This window comes from Schistocerca piceifrons, chromosome 2, assembly GCF_021461385.2.
Source record: "Schistocerca piceifrons isolate TAMUIC-IGC-003096 chromosome 2, iqSchPice1.1, whole genome shotgun sequence".
Taxonomy (NCBI): Eukaryota; Metazoa; Arthropoda; class Insecta; order Orthoptera; family Acrididae; genus Schistocerca; species Schistocerca piceifrons.
The window spans coordinates 681,609,981-681,628,222 of record NC_060139.1 but is presented as its reverse complement, the minus strand read 5'-3'; the positions used below and the strand labels follow the sequence as shown (position 1 = coordinate 681,628,222).

The window sequence follows — 18,242 nt, the reverse complement described above, 5'->3', positions numbered from 1 at the left end:
TTCTACAGGTGTTAGGGATCTTGTGCATTTGTCCGAAAAAATAAAAAAGCACGAAAATTGCCACTTACACAAAAATTCGAAACGGAGAGTAGCGAAAGCTTAGACATTATTTCGTTCTTGCCCTAAACTGTACTTAATTACGTACAGAACAACAAAATTCCACAAAAGTAATTCTCTATATTGTCAAACAAGTAATGCATCTTATGATTATTATTATTATTACTATGAGTATTATTGTTATTGGCAGAGGATGTAGTTGTATAAATTTGTTCACAAGCATAACTGTTATACAGCAGACGATATTAATTTCACGCTCTCAGATTCATCTTGAATCTAAAAATTGGTGAACACCTAGAATGCATACTCACGAGCCGCCTCTGCACACGGTGTATGATTCCTCGTATCTCGTAAACGGTTTCAGATATCTTAACAAGATTCTGACAAATGACTGAATAAACAGAGTAGAGTATTTCGCCTTATGATTAATACTCGAAACTTCCGTATCCAATGCAATATTCAAGCGTCTACAGATTTTTTTAAATGTAATGATGCAGTATTTAAGCGCCATCGATAGCTGGTGAAACGAGAATTGCTGTGGTTTTAGAACAACGTATGTGATCTGAGAGATATGAAAACATTTAGATTGGCAAACTCCAGTCAACTACCTATGAAGGTGTAAACAGATTACCAATATCTTTGACAAACTAAAAGACGTTTGTGGTAATAAGTACAATTCCTCATTCAGCATAGGAATAGGAAAAAATGAGATGCTATGTGCTGTTAACTGTTTCCATGGTTCTTAGATTATTCAGGAATAGTTTCAATCCAAATCAGTCGTTATTAATAATACACGGAGTACAGGATTTCACCGAAGTTTCAACCGAAGTGGCGATTTATTTTTCCCAGACTAATCATCACCTTTATTTTTCTTCAGAGAAACGTTATTAGCGACGAGTTTTGAGTAGTATGTAGGACTCCTTGTTGCCATATTAATCGGTTTCTTTCGCCAAAATACAGCTGAGTTTATAAATATTCATCTTACTGACATTCTAAAGCAGTTGAAACTGCGACAGAATCATAAAACAGCAACTGATTTAAAGACATACCAATAGTTTATAAAAATTCCCGTTTTTGCAATGAAAATAAAGTGATTTCTTCACATATAGTGTTCCAAACCCACTGTAATTCTCATTTCACCAGTTGTCGGTGGCGCTTAGTTATTAAATCATTTCAATGAAATCATCTGTAGTCGCTTAGTATTGTGATAGATGTGGAAGTTTCACACATTAATTATATGGCGAAATACTCTTCTCTTTCGATACTGACATTTGCCAGAATCTTGCTTCTGTATCTGAAGCCACTTATGAGATATGAGGAATTTTGTGAATATTTCATTCCAGCTTTTTCGCTGGCGTGCGAGCTCCGGACGAAGTGGTTTACATACGATCTATTTTCTTGAGATTGGTAATAAATAGCAATATCCTTCAAAGTTTAAGAAAAAATTCAAAATTTAGGTACATTTCACGTGCAGCGACATGACGTAACGTACCCCAAACGAAAATTCATAGCAACCTCTACTATTCACTGCAAACTTGCCGAAATTCTTGCAATACTTCATTTAATCCTAAAATATCCCAGTAAATGTGACCTTTAACGTAATGACAGGCAGTTCGTCATGAAATTGACGAATGAAGCTAGACGGTTTGAGAATCAAACTTTTTACTGAATAGTTTCTCTACAATCGATTGAGAAAGATCACAGGTCGGCGGGCTAGTGCGTGACGTTCTTCTGGTCTCTAGGGTTGACTGGCGTTGTCTCAAGAGTACCCGCCCTGTAGACTGTGACGTCAGCTGGCAAACAGGATTCCTGATTGGCCAGCGCAGGTAGCATGCAGGGAACCTGACTAGGCCTCACAAGAAAAATATCACTGGACCTATCACAGGAAACATTCACAGCTTCCTGCGGGGCAGCCGACCAGCGGACGACAGAGCGCTAAGGGAGCCATTGCGTGGGTCGGCAAGTAAGATTGGAGCTAATTTTCCTCCGTGTAAGACGGGCTTTAGGTTCTGCTGCCACATTTGTCGACTGCCGCAGGGGCAGGCGCACTTCGGTTTGTACCAGTGGCTTTGCCGTTAGGGATGGCTTCTGGGACAGACCGATTGGTTGGTTGGTTTGGGGGGGGGGGGGGGGAGGGGAACAAACGGCGAGGTCATCGGTCCCATCGGATTAGGGAAGGATGGGGAAGGAAATCGGCCGTGCCCCCTCAAAGGAACCACCCCGACATTTGCCTGGAGTGATTTAGTGAAATCACGGAAAGCCTAAATCACGATGGTCGGACGCGGGTTTGAACTGTCGTTCTCCTGAATGTGAGTCCAGTGTGCTAACCATTGCGCCACGTCGCTCGGTGACAGACCGATCAAATAACGCTAGATCTATAACTTCCACTGCTCTGGTGGGAGTGCTACGCGCTCTAAAGTTGAAGCAGCATCACAGAGACCACAGATCTGATTAAATAGTATTTATAGACAAGAAAAGATAAATATCGTATGTGTATTTATTGCTAGTTGTAAGACGTTAAACTGTGATGCCTGAAGACTATGAGAGGACGTTTTACAAATGGGCCACCGTAGCTTGTCTGTGGCCTGCTATTCCCTCAGAGAACGCCGAAAACGCCAAGTCTCCGGCGTGTTTAAGCTATTAACCGGACGGCTTATTACAAAGCGGCGACAGATAGCAGCTAGCGCACGCCTCTCAAGGTCGCGGGCCAGTAGCGAACTTCGGGTTGAAGCACTGGACTGGTGTTTCAGAGGCACCGACAAAAGGCTGCCGCTGCCGCTGCCGCTGCCGCTACTGTTGTTGGGTATGGTCAGTGCAGCCGCGAAGAGCTAGGCCAGTTGAAGGGCTGACCTACCCGCTCGCCGACTGTTCCTCCCGCCAGACGCTGCCTGAGACAACAGGTGGAAGCGAACTCCGTTTACCTGACCGAGTTTTGTTACTGACAGTGTTTAGTGTAAAATTAAAGCGCAATTGGAACTCATATTCAGTGATTCGTCCAGTAAAACTAATGCTTTAATTTACAGTGTAGAGCCAAAGAAACTGGTACACCTGTCTTATATCGTGTAGGGCTCCCGCGAGCACCCAGAAGCGCCGCACCACGCCGTGACATGGACTCGACTAAAATCTGAAGTAGCGCTAGAGCGAACTGACACCATGAAACCAGCAGGGCCGTCCATAAATTCGTAAGAGTACAAAGGCGGTGGAGATCTCTTCTGAAAAGCACGTGCCATGGGATCCCAGATATGCTCAATAATGTTCATGTCTTGGGAGTTTGGTGGCCAGCGGAAGTGTTTAAATTCAAAAGAGTGTTCTTGGAGCCACTCTGTAGCAATTATCGACTGTGGAGTGTGGCACTGAACTGCTGGAATTGCCCAAGTCCGTCGCAATGCAAAATGGACATGAATGGATGCAGGTGATCAGACAGGATGCTCACGTACGTGTCACCTGTCAGAGTCGTATCTAGACGTATCAGTGGTCCCATATCACTCCAACTGCACACGCCCTACACCATTACAGAGCCTCCACAAAGCTTGGCCTTGCCGACATGCAGAGTCCATGGATTCATGAGGTTGTCTCCATACCCGTACACGTCTATCCACTCGATACAATTTGAAACGTGACTCGTCCGACCATGCAGCATCTTTCCAGTCATCAACAGTCCAGTGCCGGTTTTGACGGGCTCACGGGAGGCGATAAGCTTTCTATCGTGCGGTCATCAAGGGTACACGAATGGGCCTTCGGTTCCGAAAGCCCGTATCGATTTTGTTTCGTTGAGTTCAGACGCTGACACTTGTTGATGGCCCAGCATTGAAATCTGCAGCAGTTTGCGGAAGGGTTACACTTCTGTCACGTCGAACGATTCTCTTCACTCGTCGTTAGTCCCGTTCTCGCAGGATTTTTTTCCGATCTCAGCGATGTCGGAAATTTGATGTTTTACCGGATTCCTGATATTCACGGTACGTTAGTGAAATGGTCATACGGCAAAATCCCCACCTCATCGCTACCTCGGAGATGCTGTGTCCCACCGCTCGTGCGCCGACTATAACACCACGTTCAAACTCACTTAAATCTTTATAACCTGCCATTGTAGCAGTAGTAACCGATCTAACAACTGCGCCAGACACTTGTTGTCTTATATAGGCGTTGCCGACCGCCGCACCGTATTTTGCATGTGTACATATCTCTGTAATTGAATACGCCTGCCTGTACCAGTCCTTTGGCACTTCATTGTAGTATAGTGATCTGAGTCGAGATAATGAAATACCTGGTAGTTACTGGTTATCGGAGGGATCCTTCTTTGGTCCCTCTCTCAATGAAATTAAAATTTGAAAAAATTATATTTAGGCTAAGCAATTATTTTATAGAATTTTTCATATAGGAGTAGTCCTGTTAGATACTATACATTAAAAAAATTAGTGCTATAAATCAATTGTATTTTTTCAAGTTCTTGCTGTTGATACGTACTGGAGTCGAAGAGGACTCTGTTTCTTTTTCGAGGACAACTGTTTCCCAAATCGAATTCTTGAGGGAGCAGCTGTAACGCAGTGACTTTAAGCACAAAATGCACTTGGCAAAGCCACAAAATCCGTTCAGACCAGTCTCCACCACAAAAGAAGAGAGACTAATAATATTAATCCTTTAATTTTGATCACAGATTCTAATTCCAAATAAAATTCCGAATTGACTGATAACTAACTCAGACTAGTCGATTAATTAATTAACAATACATCAAACTTCATTACTCTGTTGACACTACTAAATTAATTTCCCCAAGTCCACAAGCACTACGGAGGTGTTGTCTACATAGATGACCATCAGTTGCAGATTGCAGGACAACTTTAACATTACCCCTTTAATTACTATAGAAAATGTCCAAGATGGCAAAACCTAACTTGGTTTCTGTTCGTTATTTCGAATCGCCGTTGAAGCCAGACGGTGGCGGAGGCACACACAGTTTTCCCGCATTCTGAAAAGTCGCGCCAGTTCATGTCACCCAACTAGCGGGACAGAACCCGGCCACTCCTGTTACGTTGGCTACAAGGACCTTTCCGTGTACCACGAAGGTGCACCGCAGCTCATCGTCTTAGTCTTTAAATAACCTGGTGAGCAACTCTACAACTCATTCTGTTGCAGTTTCTGGAGGTGTCAACATCACGAGGTTCCGTGTACTGCAGTTGCCGCCACTCTGTGGCTAGTGCTACCCACTACCTTGCAAACAGCCTAGGTTAGTCATCCACGGATCACTCAAGATGTTTAGAGTTACTTACCACATCGCAATTACAATGGTTGCGACTGTACTACCGCCACAAGATACTGGCGCTGCAGATAGCGACACGCAGCGTGGTAAGCTGTTTCGACCGACCCCTGTTACTGTTACCGTAAGCGTAACCCATAGTTAGTTCTTTTTTTACAATGATACCTGTTATTTCATTTCTATTGTCGCTCTAGGGTCTGGTCTTTATTCTGAAGAAGGTTTCATTGTCCTACAACAAGTCTATTGTTCGCCAACAGCTACATTCTATGATTGACAATTTATGGAAAGTTGTCACAGGGCTAACTCTCTTTTATATGTTCATTTTTAAATATGTGTTTCTCCATACTATCCCAACTTTCGTTGTCTGTAGCTTCCCTACTGCTACTTTTGTAGATCAATTCCTAACTAAGCGATGAAACATCTGCTGTAAGGAGAGAAGTCTGACGCCTGGGACAGAAGATCCGCAGCTGAGTAATGTGCTAGGGAATAATTTTAGTCGGTGCTTCTTTGCTAATCTGCTACAGCTATATCCACCAACACCTAAAGGCTACAACATGAATGTAAAACGTAAAATAATAATTTAAAATATAAAACAAATGCAAGTACATTAAATAATTAGAGCAGTAATAATTGTTTAGATATTTTAATTAGGTATGTTGAAATACTCCGACTGCACATTGTGTACACCTTATTTACCAAAAATAGTATTCCAGGATCCAGCTGTATTACACACGAATGTATGTGTAATTTATGTGGCGTGTAAATTACGTTGTAACAACGGTTTTAATTTTTCAGAGTTAATTAATGGTGGTGAGTTATTTTGCAAATTTTCAAATTATTATAAAAGTAGTTTATACGGTTTTAAAAAACATTAATTACATATCTTTTATAGAAAACATTCTTTTATATATCATCGTTTCGAAGGTATTCAATTCACTTTAAATCTACAATGCCAAATTATCTTTCGGGGTGTGTTTTACTCCTTACAAATGAAATTGGGCATAAGCAAAAGAAGTATGTATTACACTATTTTGCCCTCTCTACACACCCGCCAAGTTTATCGATATCGGTTATTGACGTTTGGAGATGTTCCCTTGTCGTTTGTAAAAGAACCACTCATACTCCGAGATACTGTAGATTGTTGAAGTAATGGTCTCCTTCCGGAATGATGCGACGTCGTTCTTCTACAGGCGCCTCGGCGTGTTGCAGGCGACCTCCTACCGTTAAACGTAATAAATCATTATCTAATGTTCAATCATTTTATCCAAAAAAAGGCGAGCTTTTGCTATCTCCTCTTCACTGAGTTCCCCGCACGTGACCATTTTCTGAAGGAGTCTTCTTTTGAAGCGAAAGACATTGAGCCGGTGCGGCTCGCTATTTAACTTTTTTTTATTTTTGTTTTGTTTTTGAAATCACCCGCCTTCTCAGTATTCGTCGCGATGTCAATATCGAGATCGGTTTGGAGTCTCTGGTCCCTGCATATCTTCGGCGAGTTGGCTTCCCGCTCCCCGCTGGGCGACAGAACGGGTAAGAAGGGCGTTACGGGTAGTTAGCTGGAGGACGAGGCTGATTGGTCGGTGGGCCCCGCAGAAGCAGTCGATTGCGGACGGATCGCCGTGGGCTCGAAGATCCTAGTGTGGAGGGCCGGTGTTGTCCCGGAGGCGATCATCGTGTAGTCATTCAAGGGCTGAGAAGTGATTCCTTGGTTCTGCCCTTGGATTCTAGCGAAGAATTACGGCAAGTTTGGTGTATGACGTGAACATAAGAATTCCGAAAAGGTGCACGTTGGTGGTGCGTATATCAGACTTGTAAGTGGTGTAAGCTTTGCTTCGGTACTGCAGTCACCAGTTAGAGCGCTGCTTGGGAGGAGAGCGTTGATGTTGGCATTGACATCTATTTACCTGCTTTAAAGTAAACGACTGTTTTGAATCGAAGGTGAATCCACGTGAGAGACCGAATCATTGCTTGTGTTATTAAGAAACGTAAGTCGGCCCGCAGCTAGTTAAACTGTTATCTACAGTTATAACGAGTGATTCAACAGACTGGTAGTGTCCACGCGTGAACTTTGAAGGTACTGTTAAGTGTTCGTAGTAATGAAAAGAGTGACTATGGAGCTTTTCACTCAGACTCTTGTGAATCGTGTTAATTGCAGTTCACTTCTTATGGTAATTTACGGTTCTACTTGTATTGCCAATAGTATTTTCATGATTTAGCTTGAGACGTCATTCAGCGGTTTGGTGTGGCCTTCCCAAGAGTTTAAAACCCCAAATATTTTGTTAATGTTTTTTTCTGGGGTTGCCTTGTAACAGTCCTTGATTTGTCACTTGTCTACCCCACCGTACTGCCGTTTGGTGAAACGCGGTATAGTCGAAGTGTTTACTAGTACCGCATCTACTTCCTCGCCCGTTTTAAGATTTGAGAGCCGCTTCCACATCGACATATAATCCCAGTACGCAGTTAGTGTAAGTTGGTTTGCGCCCTGTTAACGTTCTGTACATCGTGGAAAATCTTTCCCGTGCCGCATGTGATCCTGAAGGAGAGCTCTGTGCACAACAGCGCATGACCACGACGAAGTCAAAAGATATGTATTGTATATTTTTTAACAGATATAACCACTGAAATTGAGTTGATTTGTGTCTTATTTTGAAAGAAAGATTTACATACCTGGTTAATTATAACATCTATGCTTAATTATTCGTCATAATTCGTTGCGTGTACTATGCGTCACATGTAGGGAGGTTTATGGTGTAAAGTGTTTAAAAGCAAGGAAAATATTTTGATATGATGAGCATCTCATAGGCTACGGGGTTCGAGTGTACGTTGATAGTAATCAGATTTTATTGTATTTGTTTCAATTAAAATTTTGTGATCAATATTTTATTGCCTTTAGTGATCACAGGTGATATTTAGGAAAATTTTGGTACTACCATGTGGTGTTACTCAATTATCTAACTTTGCAATATTCAATTTGTATTTTTTCCTTTGTTTAAAAAGAGATTTGAGTTTTAACCGTTGCAAATTGATTCTGAGAGCTGTTCTTTGATCTGTTAAAATACTACTTCAGGAACTTTCATTAAGAAACTCTGTTGAAGATCTTGCTGTATATAACGAATGTTCACTTACTATTTTAAGTTAATAAAGATGTAAAATTTTAAAGGTAAAAAAAACTTTTATTAGGGAAACGGTGCCTGCCCGTACTCCACACAACTTCCATGTATTCAGGGTATTGGCCTTCGGGCGTTGTCTGATATTTCACCCCGTATCTATTCCAGCTAACGCCCTCGGGGCCATGTCAGACATAAGGAGTGGTTCGTAACTTTTTTATGATATCCAGCAACTAACGTCATGAGATGCTTAAGTGTAGTTTTTTGCTCAGTCACCCACAGAAATGTTTAGACACTAGTATTTTAAGATGTGCTTAATTTCAAGTGACGTAGGCGATTTCAGCCGTGAGCTCGGCAGAGTTGGGCGCTTACCTCAGGGGCAGAGGGGTAAGTAGAGTGGCCACTGCGAAGTTACGAAATGTGGAAGGAGGGAATGGTTCATTGTTTATCATCCAGTATTTACAACTCGACAAGCATAAGTGATTCGTACTGCTACTGTATATTTCGAACGAAAGTAACATGCATTCGTGAATGCGCATTATAGAGGTCAAATGCGATAGGCCTACATATTTTATCAAGGAATATCAAATTACATTACAGCTGCTTAATACAGGAACAGCCTAATGTGTAGCAGAAAAATGATATTCAAAACATTTAGTAGGCTTTTGTGATTAAGTCAAATATTGCATAATGCATTTAAATATAAGTAAAATTACTGTTATTAATCATCCGCTCACACAGACAACATTAAAACATTACATCAAACAGTTAGTGTATTACACCTTCGGGGATGCTGAGGACGGCAGCAACCTGTAAGAGACAACAGTAGACACTAAGTGTTCCGAAAGGTTAATACTGTTAACGATCACTAGTTGGGGGTTCGGCGGCGAACTTACCGCGCCCTTAATGTAGCTTGCGCATCGGGGTCATAACATACTAATTCGTGGGTTGCCAACTATTGATAAAATCGGTCAGTATGCGGCCCATGTCAGTTCTGGCTCTTGAGCAAAGACGTCTGACAACCACCGATGTAACCAATAGGTTGTGACTCGTGGGTTCGTCCCGATCTAGTCCGAGCAGCCAAGTCTTTTCAGACAATTTTTACTACAGTGGATACCGGAGTTACTAATCCAAGGGGATAATGAAGACCGGTTGTTGGTCGCAGTAACTTTTTTTGCTGCAATTCTCTGAACATTTCCCAGTGACACGTTGCTGACTCATTCAGAATGTCTTCAGAGGTACATGACATTCTTAGAATCGTGGCTTTCGTTTTGACCTCCCTCCCTTCCACATTTCAAATTGTGGATAATTGTTGCGAATTAGTTGCCCACTTCGACAATTACAATTTTATTTTCTTCATTAGCGAAGACCACTCGTAATACAGCAATGATATGCTACTTTCCGATTTAGTTCCTGCATCAAAGTTATCCATGTACATGTTCCCATCCAACAATACTGTTGCTGGAGTGAACCTGCACTGATTGTTAGTTCACATATGGTTGCTGAAAGCAGAAACGGGCTGCATCAAGTCCAAAAGGAAGACGTGAGAATCGACAAATTATTCGGTAATTTTAAAGATCCCTTGCTACCGACGCATATCGAACACGCGACCTTCATGGCGTGGGATACAGATCTTGTTTACAGCACTGGGAAGAACAGCGATCGAGTGTACGGCTGTCATGGCGCCAGAGATCCATTTTGTAAACAACGTTGTCAACAACAAGGACAGAAGATGTACCAAAAAGCTGACGCTAATTTAGCTTACCTTACTCGTGATACATATTCTGTCATCGACAATTCCGCGTTTTGTGTACGCAGACGGGAGCAAAACTGTTTCTCCGTTCTCGGGATACATTCTCGCTATATCTTTCACCTAGTTTGGCACATGTCTTCCCATGAGAATCCACGCAGTTCCTAAAATAGTGAAGCCCAAACCACTTTCCACCGTACTCAATCTCGAAACTAACTCCTGCAAGGTAAGAGTAGAGCACATCAACACTGCGTTGGCTCCACTCATATCAGGAACACTATTGACATTAGAAAATCGGTTGCCAACAACGCTGTAAACAAAATCGGTACCTCGCACCATGACACTCGAGCCGTCTATATCGCTTGCAACAGAACTTGGAAATTACGAACTGCCCTTTGTCTTAATTGTGATCCTCAATCTTGTCTCGCACTAGATGAATCTAGTAAGATCGTTACCATCAGGATGTAGAGGGAGCTACAGAAAAGCTTGAACGATGTCGGCAATGACAAGGCATCGCAGACGGAACCTCAATCACTTCAGTTAGGCCCGATTTCTTAAGTGCATTAGGAGAGGGTACACTTTGTTCGTGAGAGCAACCATCGGAGGTCATTCCACATTTTGTGCTCTCCTGTCTCTCACTTGACCACTTGATGAGACAAATAAAATGAATATGCAGATTTTTCTGGAGGAATTAATTCTACTTCGTCGTTTTTAATGTGTTCTGACATTAAGTTGTCGTTAACATGTCTTAGATCATAACTTCTGCATAGACTTTTCCATAAGGCAGCAAAACCTCTCGGCATCGTGAAAGTTGTTAGGTAGAACGGCAGCGGATTTTCGAGGAAGGCTAACTACTCGCTGCTGGTTCATACAACCATTTATTTGGGCAGCGGCCATTACATTTCGGACGTGGCTACGTCCTATCCAGTCTCCACGACGTTACTTTTTCAAAAAGATAACGCACGACCGCATGTTGCCCATGCTGTCTGAACCTATCTCAATACCGACGGTGTTGGACCGCTGACCCGGTCAGTATGTTTACTGTTGTGACTTGGCAAGACAGCCAAGTCACTATGAGAGGAAGCCGAAAGGCACGCGCTTAAGCTCACGCAGGCTGGCGCGAGGTCTGGAACAGTTAAGGGAATTAATAGTAGCAAATAAAGTACGTAGTTCATGTAATACTTAACTTTAATCCATAATTGGTGTACATCGCTCTTGTTGATACATGTTTTATAATTTCAATATTAACTGGTAATGGCGCCTTGCTAGGTCGTAGCAAATGACGTAGCTGAAGGCTATGCTAACTATCGTCTCGGCAAATGAGAGCGTATTTGCCAGTGAACCATTGCTATTAACGTCGGCTGTACAACTGGGGCGAGTTCTAGGACGTCTCACTAGACCTGCCGTGTGGTGGCGCTCGGTGTGCAATCACTGACAGTGGCGACACGCGGGTCCGACGTATACTACCGGACCGCGGCCGATTTAAAGGCTACCACCTAGCAAGTGTGGTGTCTGGCGGTGACACCACATTTACCACGTCTCTCACCCATTAAATGCATCTGGTTACGGTCTACCGTCGCTGTCACAGCACCTCTCGCCAGCCACTATGAATGAAGAACTCTGACAAAGACTTGAAGAAGCATGCAGTGATGCACACGCATCTGTCGTCCTAGCTCAGATCGACTAGATGTCTTCTAGATGCCCCGCCAGTGTTGCTTTCACAGGAGGTAGCTCCGTGTATTAAATTTCGTGCTCTGTACGGGCCCTATACCGCCTACAAATTTGATCATATGGTTTTTCTACTACACCGTATATGCCGGCTGGAGTGGCCGAGCGGTTCTAGGCGCTACAGTCTGGAACAGCACGACCGCTGCGGTCGCAGGTTCGAATCCTGCCTCGGGCATGGATGTGTGTGATGTCCTTAGGTTAGTTAGGTTTAAGTAGTTCTAGGGGACTGATGACCTCAGAAGTTAAGTCCCATAGTGCTCAGAGCCATTTTTGAACACCGTATACGTACAACAATTAAAATTTCGTTGTTAGCTGTCCTGTCTGGCCTTAAGACGTGTGTCCACTAGCAGGTAAACTTCTGCAAGTCGCTTGCTGAAGCTACTCCTTCAAGTTATTTGACATGAAACACCCTCAACAAGTCGACTTCTGCAAGTTTCATCCACTTGTAGAAGCAGCTCCCGCACGTTAGTGGAAACGGTTTCTTGCACCTTGCTGCAAAAACTTGCCGAAAATGCCAGTTGCTGGAAGTTTTTCTTAAACTTGCAGTAGTTTTGTGTGTTCAATACCAGTACGACCATGTCAGTGTCTAAAACAAGGCATAAAGATAGATGAACCGAAACAAATATACCATGGCAATTCATAAACGGACGTGGGAAAAAATTAACCGATTACTTTGTTTCACGTAGAACGGTAGTAGAGACGTCTTTAAATTTTAGATTATTTTTAATCTTAGTGTAACATAAATGTTTTACGTTTGTGATAATGTTTATGCAAAAATCGAAGAGTAATTAAAAGGCGAACGCTTGGAGATACAGACTGCAACATTTTTGTATCCTGGTTTCGAATATTTTACTTTACAACGGGCAAGAGATTTTCGAAAATTGCATATGACATTCTCATAAAGTTTTTAATCTGGGCGAAGTCCTGATTTTAACTCATTCAGTAGTGTTTCATGATACACTTCTACATCGTTTTCTTCGCCCAAACATTTTTCTTTGAAAACTTTTTGATTTTCGCCACGATTTATCTTCAATAAATAATGCAGCAACGATGGCGGCTGCTCTGGTTTTTAGCACGACGATGTAAACATCCATTTTCCCGTCACACGATGCGTCTCTAGTGGGAAGACTTCCGCATGTACTTGCAGCAGATTGCCGAAATTAACTTGTCCAAGCGATTTGCAGAAGGAAACGTGCACAAGTTTTTGGTCAAAGTAAAAACCTCAGCAAGTGCCTTTAGAAGTTAATTGCTTGTGGACACACACCTTTACTGTTTTATTGGCCACCATTGCAGTGTATTGGAAATATTGACTGTAGTCTCAAAACATCCTCAGCGTATTCCATATTTAGCGCCTTTAGCCTTTTCTTTTTGCCCATCGATTATAACTGCTTTCATCTTCTGTTTTAGATTTAAATGTACAATTGTTTATCCAGTCGGTTGCACATGTACATGTTAATTCTCGTTTCTATAGTTGCTTATGTCTTGGTAAAAAATTTCCTTGATGTGTTGTCGTACGACTGCCACCCAGCAAGCTAGACAGTGGGGGGAAACGCGAGGGATGGAGATAAGAGGAGGAAAACTCAAGGTTCAACGTGAGCAGCAGGCGTGCCACCATCACAGCTGTCATCACACGTTCTGTTGAAGGCCGCTGTGGAAGACGCACAGGTAAGCTTTCGCTAACGACGTACTCTTGTGATGTTGCTAATAATGTCAAGAATTCGTATTACGTATTGCTTTTAACGTGAGCATCACACACTGAATGCTTCCCAAAGAATACGCTTGTCGCATCTTGTTAATGGCTTATGGTTTAAATCGGGGGCGATTTTAACCATACGGGCGAACTAAACAGCAGCTTAGAGCATGGAAATTTAGTAGACGCTAAATTCCAGGCTGAAATCCAAAATTTTCAAATAACTGTTTTCTCTGAGCGGTTACATTGCCAGTGCTTTTAGATTTAGATCAGTACTTAATAAAAGCATTACTATTATGGTCTTCAAGCAGCAGCGATGTTGCAGCCCCATAAGCTTAAGTTTCCTATAGGCCAACGAAAACAAGGTACGTTTTAGAGCTGCTATGCGCTAATTGAAAGTAGGTCGCGTAGATTGTCTATTCAGTTTCAACGACTGATACCGGTACTTAGTTCTCATAAGCTTACCTAGGTAGTCTGAAAACCATTGTGAAGTGCACGACAGGGGACACTTGGCATTGTCCCACATATTAGGGATTCTTCCCGTACCAGGCACGTATGGAGCGCGGATAGTATGACTCGGTAAATGACACCGTGCGCACTTAATTGGTCTAGTATTGTCTTGGCGGTCCCTGCCGAAGCGACCATAGGGGGGAGGGGGGGAGGGATGGAGGGATCTAGGCGAATTAGCGAATTATGAATTGTGTAATTATTGTCGGCGCCGGCGTCGGCGAATGAGTGGTTAATGCGTCGTCTTCTTCTATGCATATTCATACGCTCAAATGCACCTGAGGTCGGTGATTTTTAACTCCTTCTCATGGTGTGTGACGTAAAAATACAGCTTTTAAAAGAATTTTGTAATATCTTTGGGTATCCTAAGATTGCTGCTGGTGGCATGGAAGTAAAAACTGACGGGAATGGGGCCGCTAAACTTTTACACGGTACCAGACAGCCAACCAGTAACATTATAATCGTTTCCTGCCTTACCTTCATTCTGACATTTAGTTAATTTGCAATTGTTCAGCTGTTCTTGTTTTTCATAGTTGAATCTCGTGAAATTAACAAATTTCTGGTGCGTTGTAGTTGTTTATTGCATATCTTAACAAAGTCAGCCTGCATTCTGAAATTTTTTCGAGGTAAAATGTAGCACAATACTTAGAGTCGGAAATAGTGATGCTGATGTGTGTCCTACTGAAGGATGATTCGTTTCTGTACCTTACCGTCAGGGTTTCTAAACACAGTTAAGTAGCTCGCAATGGAAAATATGTAGTATTTCACGGCCTGTCGACATCGAGGTCATTGTTGCTCAGGCTGGTCAAGTACAGTACAGTGAAGGAAACTGTTCGCAATCCTGTTTGAGAAACCATACCATCATTCGCCTCAAGTGATTTAAGAAACCAAAGGAAAACATAAATCAGAATGACAAGACGAGGATTTTAACTTCACTCATCCCTCGAGAATTAGATTCCTCTGTCTCAACCACTTGCCACCTGATGTGGAGGTGCTTAATGTTTCCTTTGCTTGTACTGTACCGGTACCTCAAGGAGCAGACCGCAAAATACAGCATATCACGATTCTTGTATTTCTATAACTTAGTCTTGTCACGTCATGCTGTACTGCCTTTGCTGTGATTGAGGCTACAACTGGATTTCCGTGACTACTCATAATTTACCGAACACCTCTGCTTCGGCTTCGGTTCGAGTAAGGAAAGTTTACATCTTCTCACATATCCTACCTGACAGACTACGACAAATTTCGGAACTCACATGCGCTTACAATTCGCGCTATTCCGAATAATTATAATAACGCATATTATTTGTTACGAAACGTACAACCACTTGGAAAACAATGATAGTGCGTGTCTTTGATTCCGACTAAAGCCTGAAAGCTACTTTTCAATTACTGTAATTAAAAATTGTTTCTAGATTCATTTTTGCACGCTATGGGTCCATTGGGAAATATTTTTAAGCTCGTTACTGTATGCATGACGATAAATGGAATTTTGGTTGCTGAATTTAGGACGAATTCGGGCTGTACAAACAAATTAGGAATAGAGTACTGTCGATAGCCTAGAATTCTTGTGAAATTACCGTACTGATTGCGCATTGTTTATGGTTTTTGTCAGTGGAATGGGGGAAGCCCTAAAATGAAAAATATTGATCTGTTAATTGAAAGAGCTTTGGGAAGCCGGAAAAAAGTGAAACGAAGAGTTTGAGATTTGGTGTTACAGAAGTATAAATGTGTTCGCAACATCACCTGTGCGAGGGAATGACTCGAACGCAGATTTTCCGCTTTGCGCGAGTAGTCGCCTTAACCACTTTTGCCATCCATGCACGACGCACGACAGCATTCAGAATTCCATATGTCGTCGTTCCTGCATCACGACTGGTTCTCGTCCACACATTATGTAATTCCCGTACAGGAAAGGACATTTTAATTGAAAATCTCTGTCCGGTATCGGCGGATAAAAACGATACTCTAGTGCCTGTGTTTTTAAGAACGAGCAATGTTTCTTCGGAGATGTATGCTTGTCCGCAGGGACATTGCATCGCTCTCCTAACAACGCGGGCACTGTCATATCGTATTTATCTGCCGATTCCAGGCAGCGGCATTCAATTAAAATGTCCTCCCATGTCCGGGAATTACATAATTTGTGTAAGAGTACCTGTTTTGATGCAGGAACGACGACATATGGAAGGTTGGATCTGGCCGTGCATGGATACGTAGCCAAAGCGACGGCTCGCGTGAAGTGGGAAATTTGGGTTCGAGTCCCACTCCGGCACAAATTTTCATTCATTTCATTCCCTCATATAGCTGATGGTTGTTAGTATTCGCAACTGTGAACACATTTCATGTATTTCATAACGATTGTACTCACTGCAGTGCCTGTTCCTTGGGATACATGTCTGAAGGAATATTGCATCTTTGAGAACATGCAATGTTCTGGAACCCGCAGCAGTACATACGCCCGATGAATTGAAATAATTCCTAGCGTGGGCTGCAATTGGGCACTGAAATGAATTCAATGGTGGCAATTGAAAATGCGTGCCGGATGGGGTCTCGAACCTGCATTTCCAACTTTACGAGAGCGCTCACGTTAGCTGCTTCGAGTATCCAAGCACATTTACTGCCCTATTCAGATTCTCAACTTGTCGCACACTACGTACGTAGTGCCCCCTGTCAACCTCGGGTAAAGAGGGAAATCCACGTTTGAGTCCCGTTCTGCCATGAATTTTCACTTGTCGGCACTGGTTCATTTCAATGCCCAACTGCAGCCTATGTCCGAATTTTTCATTTCATTATAGAAGTACGCTGAAATTTAAGTGGACTGGTAACACAAGAAATAAGGGAATGTTCTCCAGAATCTGCAAGGATAGCAAATTTAGAAAGCAGTAGGCCTACCTTAATGGTAGCTAGGACATGAGACAGGATGTTAATACACGTTTGAAAGAATGCTAATATACACACTTTTCTTTCTGTTCCTCAGTCCCTGCTTTTAAGCGTATAGGTTAACAGTACACTTTTCCCATTGTACAAAACCAAAATGTGCATGTTAATTCCATGTTTGTGATATACTGCAGCTGATTACGTGATAAGCCCTTCAAAGTGGTTGCAGAGTATAAATGTAGAGGTAGATTTAGTCATCCACAAGGGAGGAGAGGGGCAAGAGGGGTCGACTGAGTCAACTGCTACACTTCCTCCCCTTCTGGGAATCAGGATTACGGGCCTTTTATTTATACTTTCAAACTAATAAAAAGTATCTGGACACCACTGTGTAATTTGGAACTGATACCGAGATACCAACCCGCCAGCATAAAGAGAGGCAGAGTATATAGTGTTGTTAGTTGAGCTCAGTGACTTCGAATGTGGACTAACCATTCAGTAACAAATCCATTAGGCACACTTCATCCCTTCTAAAGCTGTCCAATTCGACTCTTGGTGATGTGATTGTGAAGTGAAGACATAAAGCAACAATGACAGCTAAGCCAAGACCAGACAGGCCTCATTTACTAACGGACAGGAAGCACTATGGAGGGTGGCTGTAAAAAAATTGCATGAAATCAGCGGAACGGATCACAGGTGAGTTCAAACGGGCTATCAGCAGTCCAGGTTGAATAGTGTCTGTGCGAAGAGACTTACTAAGAATGGGGTACAATTGTCAAACAGCTCCTCATAACTCACACGTTTCTGTAGTCAATGCTAAGTGATACTTTCAATGGACAGGGGATGAATGGAAACAAATGATTCGGAGTGATGAACAAAGCTGTATCCCGTGGTAATCCAATGGAAGCATTTGGATTTGGTGAATGTTTCGAAAATGCTAGTTGCCATCATATGTAGTGCAACAGTGAAGCATGGAGGAAGCATGGGAATGTTTTCATGGTGAGGGTGTGGTCCCATTATTACACCTCCAAAAATGCTAATTGTGAAGGGATATCTACACATTTTTGAGCATTGTGTAGTACACACAGTAGAAACACTCCAGAGACCATGACTTTTTGTATCAACATGACAGTGCACCCCGTCATAAAGCATTACCTATGAGGTGATGGTTTAGGGACAATAACATTACTGAAATGGTCTGGTCTGCCCAGAGTCCTGACCTGAACCCAGTGGCACACCTTTGAGATGAGTTAGAACCTCGATTTCGCTCCATACCCC

General features: G+C 42.5%; 1 protein-coding gene across 1 annotated transcript in view; it reads left to right on the top strand.

Moving 5' to 3' along the window:
- The first annotated feature begins 13,500 nt into the window (after positions 1–13,500).
- LOC124776658 overlaps positions 13,501–18,242 on the top strand; it is a 31,364-nt gene continuing 26,622 nt past the window's right edge. Inside the window, exon 1 of the mRNA XM_047251749.1 lies at positions 13,501–13,558. The gene's annotated coding sequence lies outside the window, so the exon portion shown is untranslated. The remainder of the gene's footprint in view (positions 13,559–18,242) is intronic.